Here is a 15,984-nt window from a genome sequence, read left to right as displayed (position 1 = left end):
GTCTACTGCCAAATTGGTTAAGCAGTATTCTTAGAGTGGTTTCTGTGAAATGATTTCACATTGAATCATTATATGGGGAAGCCAGGTGGCCACAGATCCTGTTTAAGGTGCTGATCAAGTTGCAAGTGTTATCTGTCCTTCGATCAGTCACCATACCAGAGGAGCGCATTCTACTCTAACACTGTTCTTTTCATTTTTCTATATTGATTTCTCAGAAATAGGTTTCAGTATTCTGGAGGCATTACCAGCTGAGAAGGGACATTAACAAAGAACAATCTTAAGCTATGTCTACGTGAGGTCTCTACAATTGCTTTTGAAGTGAAACGGTCAATCTGCCTCTATCTTTGGATGAGGAAACCAAGCAGCCCAATTTACTGACTTTGCTCCACTGAGGAACTTAAATTTTGCCAGAATTGACCAGTCAGTTTAAGACAAAGTAGCTTTTGCCTACATTGCAAATCAAAGAGAGGGGGAAAGAAATTGAGCAATTAGATTGTCTAACAGGTTTACCTATAAGAAATTTCATTTGAGCTTTTATTTTAAAGTCAAAACTCTTCCAGGCTCTTCTACTGCTAATTGCTGAGGCCAGTTTGGGTGACTGCATGGTTTGATATGTGACTGCAGATTGCAGATTGAGGTTATTCTTCACCTTGAGCTTCTTTGCTATGTTTTTTTTCTGTGTGTGTGTGTGTGTGTGTGTGTGTGTGTGTGTGTACTGGGAATTGAACCCAGGGATACTCTATCACTAAGCCACATCCTTAGCCCTTATTATCTTTTGAGAGAGGGTCTTGCTAAGATGTTCAGGCTGGCCTTGGACTTGAAATCTTTTTGCCTCAGTCTTCCAGGTTTCTGGGATTATAGGTGTGGACCACTATGTCTGGCTATGGATTGAATCTTAACATCCCCCAAGGACCCATGTATTAAAGTCTTGGTATTCAGCTTGCTGCTACTGGGAGCTGATGGAACCTGTAGGAGATGAGGCCTAGTGGAACATCTCAGGTCATTGGGAGCATGCCCTTGAAGTGAATGAAATGAATATTAGGATCACATCTCTTCTTCTTTCTGCTTCCTTGCAGTGAGCATCTTTGCTCTGCCACCTGCTTTCCACCATTATGTGCTGCCTCTCCACAAGCCCAAGAACATGGGCCAACCAAGCATGGACTGAAATTTCTAAAACTATGGGCCCCAAAAAAACCTTTCTTCCTTTTAAACTGATTATCTCAGGTATTTTGTCACAGTGAAGGAAAGCTGACTGAGATTTCTTTTTAGGAGGGGGTGGGGCTCCTTATCTGCATCTAATCAGCTATACTTGTCTCTGCTACAGTGCCCTTATCTATCTTGTTCCCACCTCCTTATATACCATGTATTTATTGCAGGGATCATGGGGGCTTCACAAATGTCAAACTGAATTATTGGTCTCTTGGTTAGAGGAGATGTCAATTTTTGGTTAAAATGGACATCTTTCAAGAATTTCCTATTATTCATTGCAAGAGTTTTAAATTAGGAGACCAGGTTTCTGAAACTCATCTAAAGATAAGAATAGCTCTTGAATGTGATTCTAGGATTATGGGGAAAGTGGGGAAAGCCTTTCAGGATCATATTTAAAAGAACTATCCTGGGGCTGGGGATGTGGCTCAAGCCGTAACACACTCGCCTGGCATTCATGGGGCGCTGGGTTTGATCCTCAGCACCACATAAAAATAAAATAAAGATGTTGTGTCCATTGAAAACTGAAAAATAAATATTAAAAAAAAGAATTATCCTGGATGGCTGTGGCAGGTAGGTTAATCAAGCTGTTCTGGGAGTTGGATGGAGAAGAAAAAGCACAGATGTAAGTGCAGTTGGTAAACTCCTGAAGGATATTCCTGGGAAGCGGCTCTCCCAAATCCTCCATGTTGGGCAACCAAAACCACTCCTCAGTGCTTGTGTAAGTTTTAAGTCCAGAAACACAATTAAAGGTCACTTTGGAGCAAAATCTCTGCCCTCATTTTACAAGGGAGAAAACTAAGTCTTCAACACATACTTTATAAAGTGCAGATTACCTAACTCAGGGCCAGTTTCATGGGTTTATGTAGCCACATGAGGCCCTGTCCTTTTAAAAGCTCTATGGGGCTGGGAGTGCTAATGCTTTGCTCCTGCCATTTGAAATTCCTATTAATTCTATCTTTGAACTCACATGTTTCAAGGGAACTCTATGAGACAATGGAACATGTGCATGAGCAGAGGAGAGATGTATGGCATGCCTGTGCCCCGTGGTCTGCCACTCCATGAGCAGGTAGTATCTACAACACCCCACAAGCACAGAATTCTGGCAGACCCATGAAGTATGGGAGTTCATGAGACTCGAGGTGGTGAGTAAAAGGTAAGTGTGAATGAAAGTCTGTAAATGAAAGCCCTCCCCCCAAGGCCATTTGAAACAGAATTTGCTTTCAATATAAAAAAGAAATGGCATATTAAGAAATATGCCCGAAGAAGGAGCCCTACCATATCTTTTCTTGTTTGTATTACTTTCCTGTATTAGCTAAACATCGGCACTGAAAATGATGACATTGAAAGAAAATGAAAGATAGAGAAACCCATCAATCCCCTTCCTTTCAATCCCTCCTTGTATACCAGTGAGTTGGAAGTAGAGCACGCAGATAGTGTATGAGGGACCCCCATGGAAAACAGCACTCCTTAAAATGATGGAAGTAAAACCTCTGGGGGGCGAATGAGACAATCAGACCCCATCCCCTGAAAAAAGGGCAGATGTGCTCTCAGAACTTAACTATTAGTTGTCAGCCATTAAAAGTATGATATGTGCTTCTTCCTATTCTCAATCTTGAACTTACAGGCCGTTATCCATGAAAAAGTATGATATGTGTTCTTCCCTACCCCACACTCTCTTAAATAATCTCATCAACGTCAAAATCCAGGTGCATCACTAAAGCCAGGATGCCTTTGCCTTAAGTTTACAAGGATACACTAGATAAGAGAATGGTACTGTTGTAGGATTTAGGATTTTTTAACCCACAAAGGGCTAAAGACAAACTCCTAGACCCTAACCTTGTCCCTTGCTTGATTTGTGCTTTCTTCTCCCCTTCACCTGTGTGTTCACTTAACAACTTCTGTGACTCATCCTTATCACAGAACAAAGATGGTTATATCAGACAGATGCATCAATAGGGAAGATGTAATGTTTGGCTCCAGATTGAAGGACTGCCCCTCCCTCAATGTCAAGGTTGAAGTTCTTATGCAAGCAAAGAAAAACACCTTTGAAATGTACCTTAAGTCAATTAAAATTCTAAACTCTAACCCACCCCTACCCTCCTTCACAGGAATAAAAAGTGTCTCCTGGGCTGGGGTTGTAGCTCAGTGGTAGAGCACTTACCTAGCATGTGTGAGGCACTGGGTTCATTTCTTAGCACTACATATAAATAAATAAATAAAGACAACTAAAAAGAATTTTTTAAAAACATCTCCTTTGTTTGTTCCAGGAACTGTCTGATCTTACTCCACCAACACTGTCTCACCCCCTCCTTGAGGTTAAACATCCCCCCACGATTAAAGCTTTGCCTGTGTGTTTGAATGTCTCCACCCAGTTTTCATTTTTATTGTCACTGGGTCAGAAGTTCTCACCTGTGGTATCAAATATGCACATATCAAGAGTGAGTTTTGTGCAGCATTTTCACTGTTCCAAAAAAAAAAAAAATTCCTAAGAGCTCTGAAATAGGAATTGTATAATTTCTGCCTTGGTTAAATACTCTTACATTTGCATTTAAAACTGCTGTTCTGAAGATGAATGGTATAAGGGTAAATTCATCCTATAAATTTAAAATTTCCATTTTGCTTTGCTTAAAACAACATTAAATTGCAAACAAAAAGCACCATGATATTTTGAGACAGGGAGACTGAAAGGGAGGGTAAACCTTTATATTTTAGCACCTTTAACAGCACTTTTGTCCTGCTTTTTAAGCAAGGAGCCTACATTTTCATTTTGCCCTGGTTCCCACAAATGATGTTGTTGGTCCTGACTCTGGTGGCATCTTTATCCCCAACCTTCCAACACAGTGCCTGTTGCACCTGAGGGTAGTAGCCTGAAAAAGAAGACAGGAAGACCCTGGCAGAGTACCTCCTGAGGCATAAAGATGTCACTGGCTTCTACAAGAAAAATTCATGCAGCAACTTTACCTTGGTCTCCATGGAAACCGGTAATGCATTAAAAATGAAAAGTTAAAACAGCTTTCTGCTGGCTCTCCCTCTAGGAAGGAACTCCTCAACATATTAACTAAAATATATTAATAGATGCAGCCTGCTACAGGCTTTTGACACACCTAAGGTGACACAGATCTATCCTTTAACACCTAGGTTCTGTGAGCAGTCTTCCCCTTCACCGCCTCCCCCCACCACCACTTTTTTTTCACTCTTTCTATCCAGGGACCCAAAAAGAGAAAATGAGATCAAGTCCATTGTATTCCCATGACTGTGCATGTAAGGCTTCTTTTAAGACTCATACAATTGAGCTTCTCTGTTCCTCGATTTCTGTTAGGTTGCAGTTCCCTGCCCTGGAACTGAGAGCAGAGACCTTTTAAGTGTTTGTTTATAGTTTGATCTGAGTCAAACTTGGAAGACTGATCTCTCTTTCAATATTGAGTTTCCTGGGGGGAAAAGGTAGTGAAGTGCAACTTCCTACCCACCTGGAGCACCAGTAGGGGATCACTTTGCCTAACTCTGGCTGTGAATGGGACATTTTGCAAGTTGTTCTTTCATGAGGATATTGAGGGGGATGCTGAATTGTGAACGCTACTTTCCCTACAGAACCTCTCCCCATGAATTCAATCTGGTTGGCCTTGAATTTCCAAGAATGATAATTACTCAATAGCAAGAGTGGAAGACTCTCAAAATCATCCATAGTGTTTTTCCAAACTACAGATTAACTGGCACTGAGACTGGTACCTACTTCATTATTTGCTCATCTCAAATTCCCTTTAGGGTGGAGATATATAAATGAAGAGGGTCAGATAGATCTTCCTTTAAAATCTTCCTTTAAAATAAGCAATATTATGCAATACAGCAAAACAAAACATAACAAAATCCTATCTTCCTCAACGCCCCCCCCCCCCAAAAGCACAACACTGCTTAGCTGTGCACCTGGGAGCCATCCCTACAGGAGATCTTGCCAGATGGCCCACAAGCTCACCTGTGTAGCTTCCTTGATGAAAGGGAAACAAGCACATTAATGGTACATTTCTGTGGAGAACAGATAAGTGTCCTCATTAGGGAAGCTCTGAAAATCAGTGATGGAGGCATTATTTGATCTGATTTGGGTATCACTACATTCTACAGCCAGAACACATTAAACAACGGTGATTTAGAGTAAAAGGGTAGTTAGGCCAGAAAGAAAGAAATGGAAAATCTTGTCAGGGAGGAAAAATCCTTAATGAATTTTCTACTGAAGTAGCCAATAAATAGCTTGCTAGAAATGGGTCAAGGGAAATATATATATATATTTGTATGTTCATTCTCTATCTATCTTTTGTATCTGGTTTGCTATCCAGAAAGCTTTAACTCTGTGGTCTATTACCATTAGAGATTTAATACAAATAACAATGATGTTTTCAGATTATGGCTTTTAACATGGCAGGATTGTCTGAGTGTACTGGGAATTCAGGCTCAGTTCTTTACAAGGATCTTTACATTGTCTTTCAAATTCTAGCTGAAAAATCTGGTCATCTGGGACGTATTCTGGGCTTTCCTGCTCCCCAGCATTGGTTCTATCTCATCCAATAGGATTAAAAAACCTTTAAACAAATGATTACCTCTTGTCCTTGAGTCTACTATTATAGCAGCATTGTGCAGTAGAAGAGGCATGGAGACATGAAGTCAAGCTGTTCAATTCTTTGGCACAACTCTCAGATCCTTCAGCTATAAGGCAGGGGTGATGGTGATACACAGCTGGAACTATTTTTATAAAATTTAAATAAAGTAATATATGTATAATGCAGAGTACACATTATTTAAGAATAAAGATCTTGACATGATTATTCATGCAACAGTCACCTACACTATGTAATAGCTTAGAATTCCTAGAACTTGTAGCATAGCAAAAGGGACTTTTCAGATGTGATTGAGTTAAGGACCTTGAGATGGGAAGATGATTCTGAATGATTTAGATGGTCCAATGTAATCACAATGGACCTTAAAATTGGGAGAGAGAGAAGCAGAAGAGAGGGTCAAAATGATGAGCTGCAAGGACCCTCCAGCCCCTCACTACTACCATAGCTGTCTTTCAGCAAAGAAAGCAGTGCAGATGGCCTCCAGAAGCCCCAAAGGCAAGGGACTGGATTCACCTGCTAGAACTTCCAGAAAAGAATGCTGCCATGCTTACACACTAACTTTAGCCCAGTGTGACCCAAGTCAAGATTTTAATTTACAGGGCTGGGGGTGCACCTCGGTGGTAGAGCAAAGGCTTAGCATGAGAGGAGGACTTGGACTTGATCCCCAGAAACACACACACACACACACACACACACAAAAGCAAACAAACAAAACCTTAGAGTTATAAGATAATAAATTTATGTTGTTTTAAGCCACTAAGTTTTGGTAATTTGTTATAGCAGCAGTAGAAAACAAATACATTCACCTTAAATATTATTCTCCATTCTACAACCACAGGGGACTTTTAAAAACTTTGAAATATTCATTTTATTTTTTTTTACTCAAAATATTGCAGTGGCACAAGCCTCTGCAGAGTACTCAGAATATTTCAGAGTCTGACAATGGTACTCAGGACCCTATGGGTTCTGCCACCTCTCTGACCATTGTTCTATGAATCTTTCTCTTGCTCTGTGTTTGCTACTCAAACTTGTGGAGACTTAAGACATGTAGCTCTCTCTCTTCACTGCAGGGCTTGACTCACATTCCCTCTGCCTAAAATGATCTGCTCCCAGAGAGTTGATGTGGCATGGTGGGTAAGCACACGAGCTGGAGTCAACTCGCCTAGCTACAAACCTCACCACTGCCACTTGATAGGTATCATTGGCAAGCTATTTATCTTCTATGTGTTTCAGTTTCCCAATCCGCAAAATGAGGATAAATCACAGCACCTATATCATGATTTTTATAACAATTATAAAAGTTACTCTATGTAAAAAAATTAGAATTTTGTTTCAGCTGGACAAATAACTGTCTCAGTACTTGTCTCAGCACGTCAGTGTGGCTCACCGTCTCTTCCTCTGTCACTTCTGTCATTCTCCGTCACTTTATTACCTTTTTCTCCACACATCTATTGCCACTTACGTTAAGTATTTATTGACTAGCTTTCATTGTCTCCTTACCAGCCTATCTGCTCCATGAGGACAGGAATTTCCTTTCATTCGCCATTGAACCCTCAGCTTCTGGAGCAGTATGGGGCACCAGGAGGCTCCAAACACTTGAGCGTGGATTCACTTCTGTCAGGCATGTTGAAGAAGAGATGTTGTTAGTGAATCTGAGGTTGAACTGAGTCCTTTTCGATTATTTCCAACCCTGTGTTTCAAGGTGTTGTTTATTTTCACAAAGCCAATAAATGACCAAATGAATTCTGTTAAATGACCAATTTGAATTCTGGTTATCTGTTTGCCATCTCAGGCAAAGTTTGCCGTGGTACTCTCTCCTGTTCTTTCTAAGTGTTGCCCTTCCCAGCAGGCTTCCCAAGCAGGGCTTCTTGGTTCCTCCACATTCCTGCCTTTGGGAAACACATTTTACTTGCCTGAGACCTTAAGGTGTCTGCACGAGGCCCTAATAGAAATCCAAATGCACATGGCCTAGGAGTACCTCTGAAGGTACGAAGGGTCAACCATGAGGCATGGAGGAGGGAATGGCTTTTAGGAAGGCTCAGATTTTAAAACACAAAGAGCTGACATTTGTGGCTCTCACAGTTGGACTGGGATTTGTCAGAGGTGCTGTAGAAACTGTTAAAATGTATGTTGTGGCCTGTTGGAAATTTAAGTTTTACAATGGTGTAGGTCATTGATAGTTACCTTGTTTGAAGATATTTGTCCTTGGATCTTGGTGGCATTTTGCTGCCACTTTTTGACCTTCCTTACAGAAATACTGGATTGAGTATTTTGAATAAGCTGACTATTCAAATCAAATGATAGATTTTTTTAAACAAAATGGATATTGTTTTATTTGATTGATGTATATCAATCAGCTTTTAGATGCAAATATTAAACATTTCTTTTCTCTTTATTGTGGTAAAATTTTCTGGTGTACATGTATGTAACATTTTAAAGTATAAAATTGAGAGGCATTAGGAAACTATACCCATTTTCTATCTCCAGAAGTAGTTCATTATCTGAAACAGAAACTCTGTGCCCATTAAGAATAACTCCCCAGTATTCCCTTCTCCCAGACTCTGGTAACTTCCATTCTACTTCCCATCTGAATTTGCTTATTCCAAGTGTCCAATGTAATTGGAATCATATAGTACTTGTCCTATTGTGTCTGGCTTATTTTGCTTAGCACAATGTTTTTAGGTTTTATCCACGTTGTAGTATCTATCAGAGTCCCATTCTTTTTTGAGACTAAATTATATACCATTGTAGAACTGAATAATATTCCATTCCATTGTACTATATTTATTTTTATTCACAGGTTGATGAACATTTGGGTTATTTCCACCTGATGGCTATTATGAATGATGTTGCTATGATACTGGTACATAAATGTTTTCAATTCTTTTTAGTGTATAGAATTGCCAGATTATATATGTTTTAACTTAATTCCATGTTTAACTTTAAAGTTAACATAGAATTTCCAGTTTTCCATAGCAGCTACACTATTTTATTTTCCCAACGGCAATGTACATGTTTCAGTTTCTCCACATCCTTGACATTACTTGTCATTTCCATTTTTTAAATAATAGTTATCTTAATGGTATTTTATTGTGATTTTTTTTAGCATTTCCTCACTGGATAGTAATGTTAAGCATCAAGTGCCTCTTGAACATTTATATATCTTCTTTGAAGAAATGTCTATTCAAGCTGAATGCCCAATTTTAATTGGGTTATTTATTTGTGTATGTGTATGTGTGTGTGTGTGTGTGTGTGTGTGTGTGTGTGTGTGATGGTTGTTGCTGTGGTTGAGTTTAATGTGTTCCAAATATTAACTTTATAAGAGTTTTATAGTATTAGCTAATCCATTTCAGTCTGGTCCATTTTGAGTTATCTTTGTATGTGCTATTAGGTAAAGGTTTGACTTCATTCTTTTGCCTGTGTATGTTCATTTTTTCCAGCAGCTTTTGTTTAAACAACTAACCATTCCCCATTGAATAGATTTTGTACCTTGTTGAAAATTCATTGACTACATATGAAGGCTTATTTTTATTCTGTTCTATTGTTCTATATGTTTGCATGTCAGAGTAGCACTGTGTTGATCACTATAATTTGGTTGTTAAGTTTTGGAATCAAGAAGAATGAGTCTGCCACTCATTTGCTCTTTTTCAGGTTTATTTTCAATTTTTGAGTTCCCCTGAGATTCAATGTGAATTTGGAGTTGAGTTTTTCTATTTCTTCAAAACACCATTGACATTTTGATAGAGTTTGCAATGATTGCTTCGGATAGTGTTGTAATCTTGACAATACTAAGTCTTCCAGTTCATGAACATGAGATGCGTTTCAACTCACTATTGTCTTTGATTTCTTTAAGCACTGTTTGGTGATTTTCAGTGTACAATGCTTTTGACTACTTGGTTAAATTTATTCCTAAGTATTTTATTTGTTTTGGTGTTATCATATATGGAATTGTCCCCCTCTTAATTTCCTTTTCAGATTGTTCATTGTAAGTACAGAAAAGCAATGGATTTTTAGCACATTGAATTTGTATCTGCAACTCTGCCAAATTTGTGTATTTATTTCTACTTTTCCAACTTTGATGCTTTTTATTTCCTTTCCTCTGCTCCAATTGAACTCTCAGAATTGTGTGGAATATCAGTGGCAAAAGCATGTATCCTTGATTTCTCCTTATTTAACAGAGATTTCAAAATTGTAGCATTGAGTATGATGTCGGTTGTGAGTTTTTAATATGTAGCCTTTATTGTATTGGGGAAGATTCCTTCCATCCCCAGTCTATTGATTTTTTTTTAATCATGAAGTTATGTTGAATTTTGTCAAATGCTTTTCCTGAATCAGTTGAGATGATCATGTGCTTTCTCCCTCCTCCTCTTGTTAATTTGGTATATTTTACAGATTGGTTTTTAGATATTGAACATTCCTGCATTCTTGGACTTGATCATGGCATGTAATACTTGGGCTATGCTTCTGAATTCTGTTTGATGGAATTTTGTTGAATATTTTTGCATTAATATTCATTAAGGATATGGATCTAAGGTTTTCTTCTCTTGTAGTGTCTTTCTCTAGCTTTGGTATCAGGATAATGCTGCTGTCAGAAAAAAATTAGGAATTAACTCTCCTCTTCAAAATTTTGTAAGAGTTTGAGAAGGATTAGTTTTAATTTTTATTTTATAGGATTCACAGGTGAAGCCATCTGGTCTAGAAATTTTCTTTATTGGGAAGTTTCTGAACACTAACTCAATTTATTTTCTAGTTATGAATCTATTCACTTTTTGTTTCTGTGTGATTCAGTTTGGGCAGATTTTATATGTCTAGAAATTCATCCATTTCATCTATGTTACTTAATTTGTTTGTATATAATTTTTAGTACTCTCTTATAATCTTTTTATTTCCATACAGTTGGCAGTAATGTCCCACTTTCATTTTTGCTTTTGGTAATTGGACTAATTTGTTGTTGGTGGTGATGGTGGTACTGGGATGAAACCCAGGACCTCGATCATGCTATGCCAGTGTTCTTTCACTGAGCCACACCCACAGCCTCAGAGTATTCTTTTTTGTTAGTAAATCCAGCTAAAGTTTTGATCATTTTGTTCATACTTCCAAAGAAACATCATGGGGTTTTGTTGATTTTCTCTATTTAGTGTTTCTATTTTCTACTTTATTTATCTCACTCTATTCTTTATTATTTTCTTCTTTCTCCTAGCTCTGGGTGAAGTTTGCTCTTCCTTTTTTAGTTCCTTAACATATAAAGTTAAGTTATTGAGGTGACATCTTCCTTCTATCTTAATGTATATTTTAATTTATAGCTGTAATTTCCCTTTAAACACCATTTTCATTGCATCCCATTTGTTTTAGTTTTTTTTGTATTTTCATTTTCTTAAAAGTATTTTCTTATTTCCCTTTTGATTTCTTCTGTGATTGACCCATTGTTTAAGAGAGTGTTGTTTTATTTCTACATATTTTTGAACTCTGTTATTGATTTCTGATTATATTCCTTTGTGAGTAGAAAAAGATATTTTTATGATTTCAGTCTTTTAAAATTTATTTATTTGCTTTGAAGTTCTATCCTGGAAAACATTACATGTACACTTGAAAAAAATATGTAATCTGTGTGTTGAGTAAAATGTTTTAGTCAGTTTCAATTAGTTTATGTTGCCTTGGAAGTCTTCTGTATTTTTATTGTTCTTCTGTCTGGTCATCCTATCTGTTGCTGAAGGTGGAGTATTGAAGTCTCCACTACTATTGTAAAACTATTTCTCTTCAAATCTGTAAATATGCATTGCATATTTTGGTGAGTTGTGTAGTTCTTGCACATTTTTAAAAAGATGTTTTCTTGATTAATCAATCGCTTTATTCTTTTATGTGGTGAAAATGTTAAAAATGTGTTCTTTTAACAATTTTGTAATGTATAATGCATTATTATTAACTGTGGTTACCATGTAGTCTAATAGATCACTAAAACTTTTTGCTCCACTCTACCAAGATTTGTACCCTTTCAGCAACATCTCCCCTTTCCTTATCCCTCCCACCTCCACTCCCAGACTCTATAATCATCTTTCTACTCTGTTTCTGTAAGACTGACTTTTTTTAGCTATCACAGCAGTGAGATTATATAGTATTTTTCTTTCTGTGCCAGATTTATTTCATTCTGCATGATGTTCTCCAAGCCCATCCATGTTGCAAAAGACAGAAATTTCCAGCCTTCTAAACTATATATAGAATTCCATTGTATATACACACTACATATTCTTTATCCATTTATCCATTGATGATGTTTTTATTGAGGATTCCTTATAGGTAATGAGTTATCCCACTGCAGGGGAAAAGAAATACCTTCTTATTACCCATTGCCAGATTAACAGCTGAAGCTTCTATAACAAAAGTTACATTGACAAGAGAAAAGCAAACAAGTTTATTTAATATAAATTTTATGTGACACAGGAGGCTTGGTAAGAAAGTGAACACTCAAAGACACAGGTAAACCAGTGCATATTTATACTAAATTTGATGAGAAAGTGGGTAGTCCTGGAGAAGTATGATTGAATGAAAGTGTAAGATCTGATGGCAGTGAACTGAGGGGGACCAAGAGTCCTTTTGTTTTTTTTTTCAGACTCTGCTCTGTGCTTTCATGTCTTCGTAGATGCTCTTTTTCTCCAGTAAAGGAAGGGCACTTCTTGAAGGCAAGTTTTATGACTTAAGGCTGGAGTGTAACCTTCCTAAGTTTTATTACCTGCTTTGGGAAAAAGGTGGGGAAAAGGTAAGAATGACCTTTATGCTTCTGCTGTTTGTTTGAATGCCAAGGTGCCATATTTTGGGCTAACTTATCCTGAATCTTGTCACCACCATCAATTATTTCCCTAATCCCCCAATTTTTCCTCTATTCTCCATGTTCAAACCAAACACCAAGTCCTCCCCATGGCCCCCTTGACATTTCTTGAGTGAACCCTCTCTGTATCCTCATCGCCATTAACTTTGTTCATCTTCCCTTGTTAAAAGTACATTAGAGCTTTGTGCAATGTTTTCCCAATATGCATCTGATTTTCTCTAGTTCGTTCTTCACATTCCATAATTCATCTGAAACTTGATGTTCATCTCTTGTCCGTTGCCCTTTGGGTTCTCCTTGTCTTCAGCAAAGCTCACATTCTGGTTGTGACATCGGAGGGCTTTATAGCATTACCAGGCTCATTTCTCTCCTTGCCCAATTTCCCGTGCTGAATAAATTACTAGTAGTTTCACAAAAGTGTGGTGGGGATCTTTTCTAACCATTTGCCTGAAAAGTACTCATCTTCACCTGGATAACTTCTTACTCACCACCAAATGCTGGCTTAAGACATGTCTCTTTTGGAACTCACACCACTTCCTCTCCACCCTAGATTAAATAGTTTCTGTGCTCCTGGAGAACCTTGTATATACTTTTGTCAAGTGCTTACAATTGTTTATTTATATAATGGTGCTCCCTCTCTACAGTGGAGAAGAGATATCTTTTAATTTTGTTTTTAATACCTAACAAAGTATAGGCCCAATAAATCCTATGGAATAAATAAATGAATGAGTCATCATCATCATCCTTATAATAGAAAATATTTTTTAAATGTTGGCATCCCTCTTATCTTTCTGTATAAAATATTCTAAAAGTTGCACTATTATTAATATTTTATAAATATGGAGAAGATGAATATGTAGAAAGTGTTCGAGCAGTTTCTATAATATTTTAAGAAAAAGAGATGAAATTAGTGTAATACAAATAGCTTCTTTTTAAACATTTTTTAATGTAAAATATTCCTTTCTAATCTCATTTCTATAGGACACTAAGCACATCATGCTTTTCTGTCAATTGAATGCTTATAGATTTCTGATCCATTCATAGATCTCATTTTAAACTGTTCTAACATCTTCCAAACAGCCACTTTTATTACTTTCCATTTCTGCATCACCCTCTTAGCCCCCATTACCAAGTGCACCCTAAGCTACAGTTATTTTCCCCTCTACAGAAGTAATCCTCACTGTTGTTGCAGGACCAGTGGTTTTTCCAGCACATAATTTGCCATGACATTAAATGGCATCCTACTCTCCTGCTCGTTGAATGTTTTCACAGATGCACTTGGACTGTAGCTCTTGTTCATGACTGGACTGTCTTTTGATTTTGGTTGTAATGTCAGTCAATAATATAATCATTCTGGGGTACAGTCCTGCACATTGCATTACCTCTTGAAAAGGGGTCAATTTAATTCATCTGAGCTGGAAAATGACTCGAGATAAGAGTGCCAAAGCCAAATTAGGTCAAGTCCATTGAGAGAGAGGAGGTGGGTGCAGCACCCCTACAAAGTGACCAATACATTTGTCATTTCTTCTGGAGGGTTAAAACAAAATTTAACTCTAGAAAAATGGCATTGTTTAAAGGAGAAAAGTAGCTTATAATTTCTTTGTCACCAACTGCCTACATGCATTCCTTGGAAGACGTAGCAAACCTATGTTTCTGCAACATTTATACTATACCCTTTCCCATTTTTCCCCATCACACTCCATATACATTAGCTAGCTTCCACCACTCTTCTTTCACAACCATATTCTTCGAATTCTCATTTTTATGCTTTCAAGTCCACATGGTTGCCTCTCCTTGGAAAACATCTGTCAGCATTTTATTTCTGAATCCTATCCATTCTAAAATGCAGCTTCCTACAAGGAACTTGTGTTATTTACCTATGAAGTGATCTCTTCCTGCCTCTGTAAATCCATCAAACTCTCTTCAATTCTTCCTTGTTATCTACTTTATGCTGAGATGATTTATTTAGTGTGTTTTGCACTTCTAAACTCCCCTGTCCATGCCTTGGCCAAATAGGTTCCCTAAGACATTGATGAGTGAATGCTGCAAATCTGCATGGTTCTGGCAGACATGGAATATGCCAAAAGAGACACTCAGTGTGGTAGAGACAGAGACCTGGGACTAAGGGAGCACACAGAGGCATGAAGGATGTCAATTGAAGCAGCATTTCCACACCTGAGGCCAGGAAGAAAAGCACTGAGTCAAAACAAGAGGTTGCATTAGGAACTTTAGGGACGAGACCTACTTCTCTCTTCTGAGAGGGAGAGAAACTTCTGAGAAGGAGTCAGATGGAGATCCTGATGTCCTGCTCCACTGTGTCTCATTCTGGAACAGACATATTCTGGGAAGACCAAGAACATGACCCTGAATTGCAAGGAGGGGGAAGAAGCCCAGCATGAGAGTTTCACATTTCTTATGTGAGCACATTGAAAAGAATAACCTTACAAAGAACATTTAAGTTATTTTGGTAACCCTGGGGAGCCTCTGGTATTTGGAGAGAGAGTTCGGATAAAAATAATGTCAGCCATTTGCACTCAACTCTTCCAATGGTCTCAAGGTCTGTGTAACATAACACATAATAAATACCTTGAGCCTGCCGCCCAACCTAGGATCTTGAACAAATATTCATAATTTGTATCTAACAATGTGCTCCTCTTATACACCATATATTTGAGTCATCTTTGTGTTACTATGACCAAAACACCTAAAAAGAATAACTTGGGGGAGGAAAAGTTTATTTTGGTTCATGGTTTTAGAGATTTAGTCCACAGTTGGTTGACTCATAGTTCTGGGCCCAAGGTAAAACGAAGCATCACTGCATAAAAGCCTGGCAGAAGGAAGTAGCTCAGAACATGGCAACCAGAAAGCAGAGAACTCTGCTAACCAGATGTAAAACAAAAACCCTAAAGTCATGTTCCCAGTGACTTACTTCCTCCACCCACACCCTATCTGCCTACAGTTACCACCTAGTTAATCCATATAGGTAGATTAATCCACTGATTAGGTTGCAACTCTCATAATCTAATCATTTCATCCCTGAACATTCTTGTATTCTCTTTCACATGAGCTTTTGTGGGGTCCCTCATATCTACACAATAACACTACACTTATTAGTTTCCTGTCTTCTAGTCACAATTCTTCTAAATTTTGGTAAATCTTTCCTTCATTTTTATCCTATGTCCAAAGTTGAATTACTGAGCAATCAATGTAAACAATAATAAATTATGAAGAAAACAACAAGGAAGCATTAGAAATAAATATAAAATGAAATGAATGACAAAACTAAACTTATTTAAACTTACCTACTGAAAAAAAAAGGTTCTCAGAAGGGACTTAAAAGCAAGCATC

This window comes from Spermophilus citellus, assembly GCF_964194105.1.
Source record: "Spermophilus citellus genome assembly, chromosome: 6".
Lineage (NCBI taxonomy): Eukaryota > Metazoa > Chordata > Mammalia > Rodentia > Sciuridae > Spermophilus > Spermophilus citellus.
Note: the sequence above shows the minus strand (reverse complement) of the source record.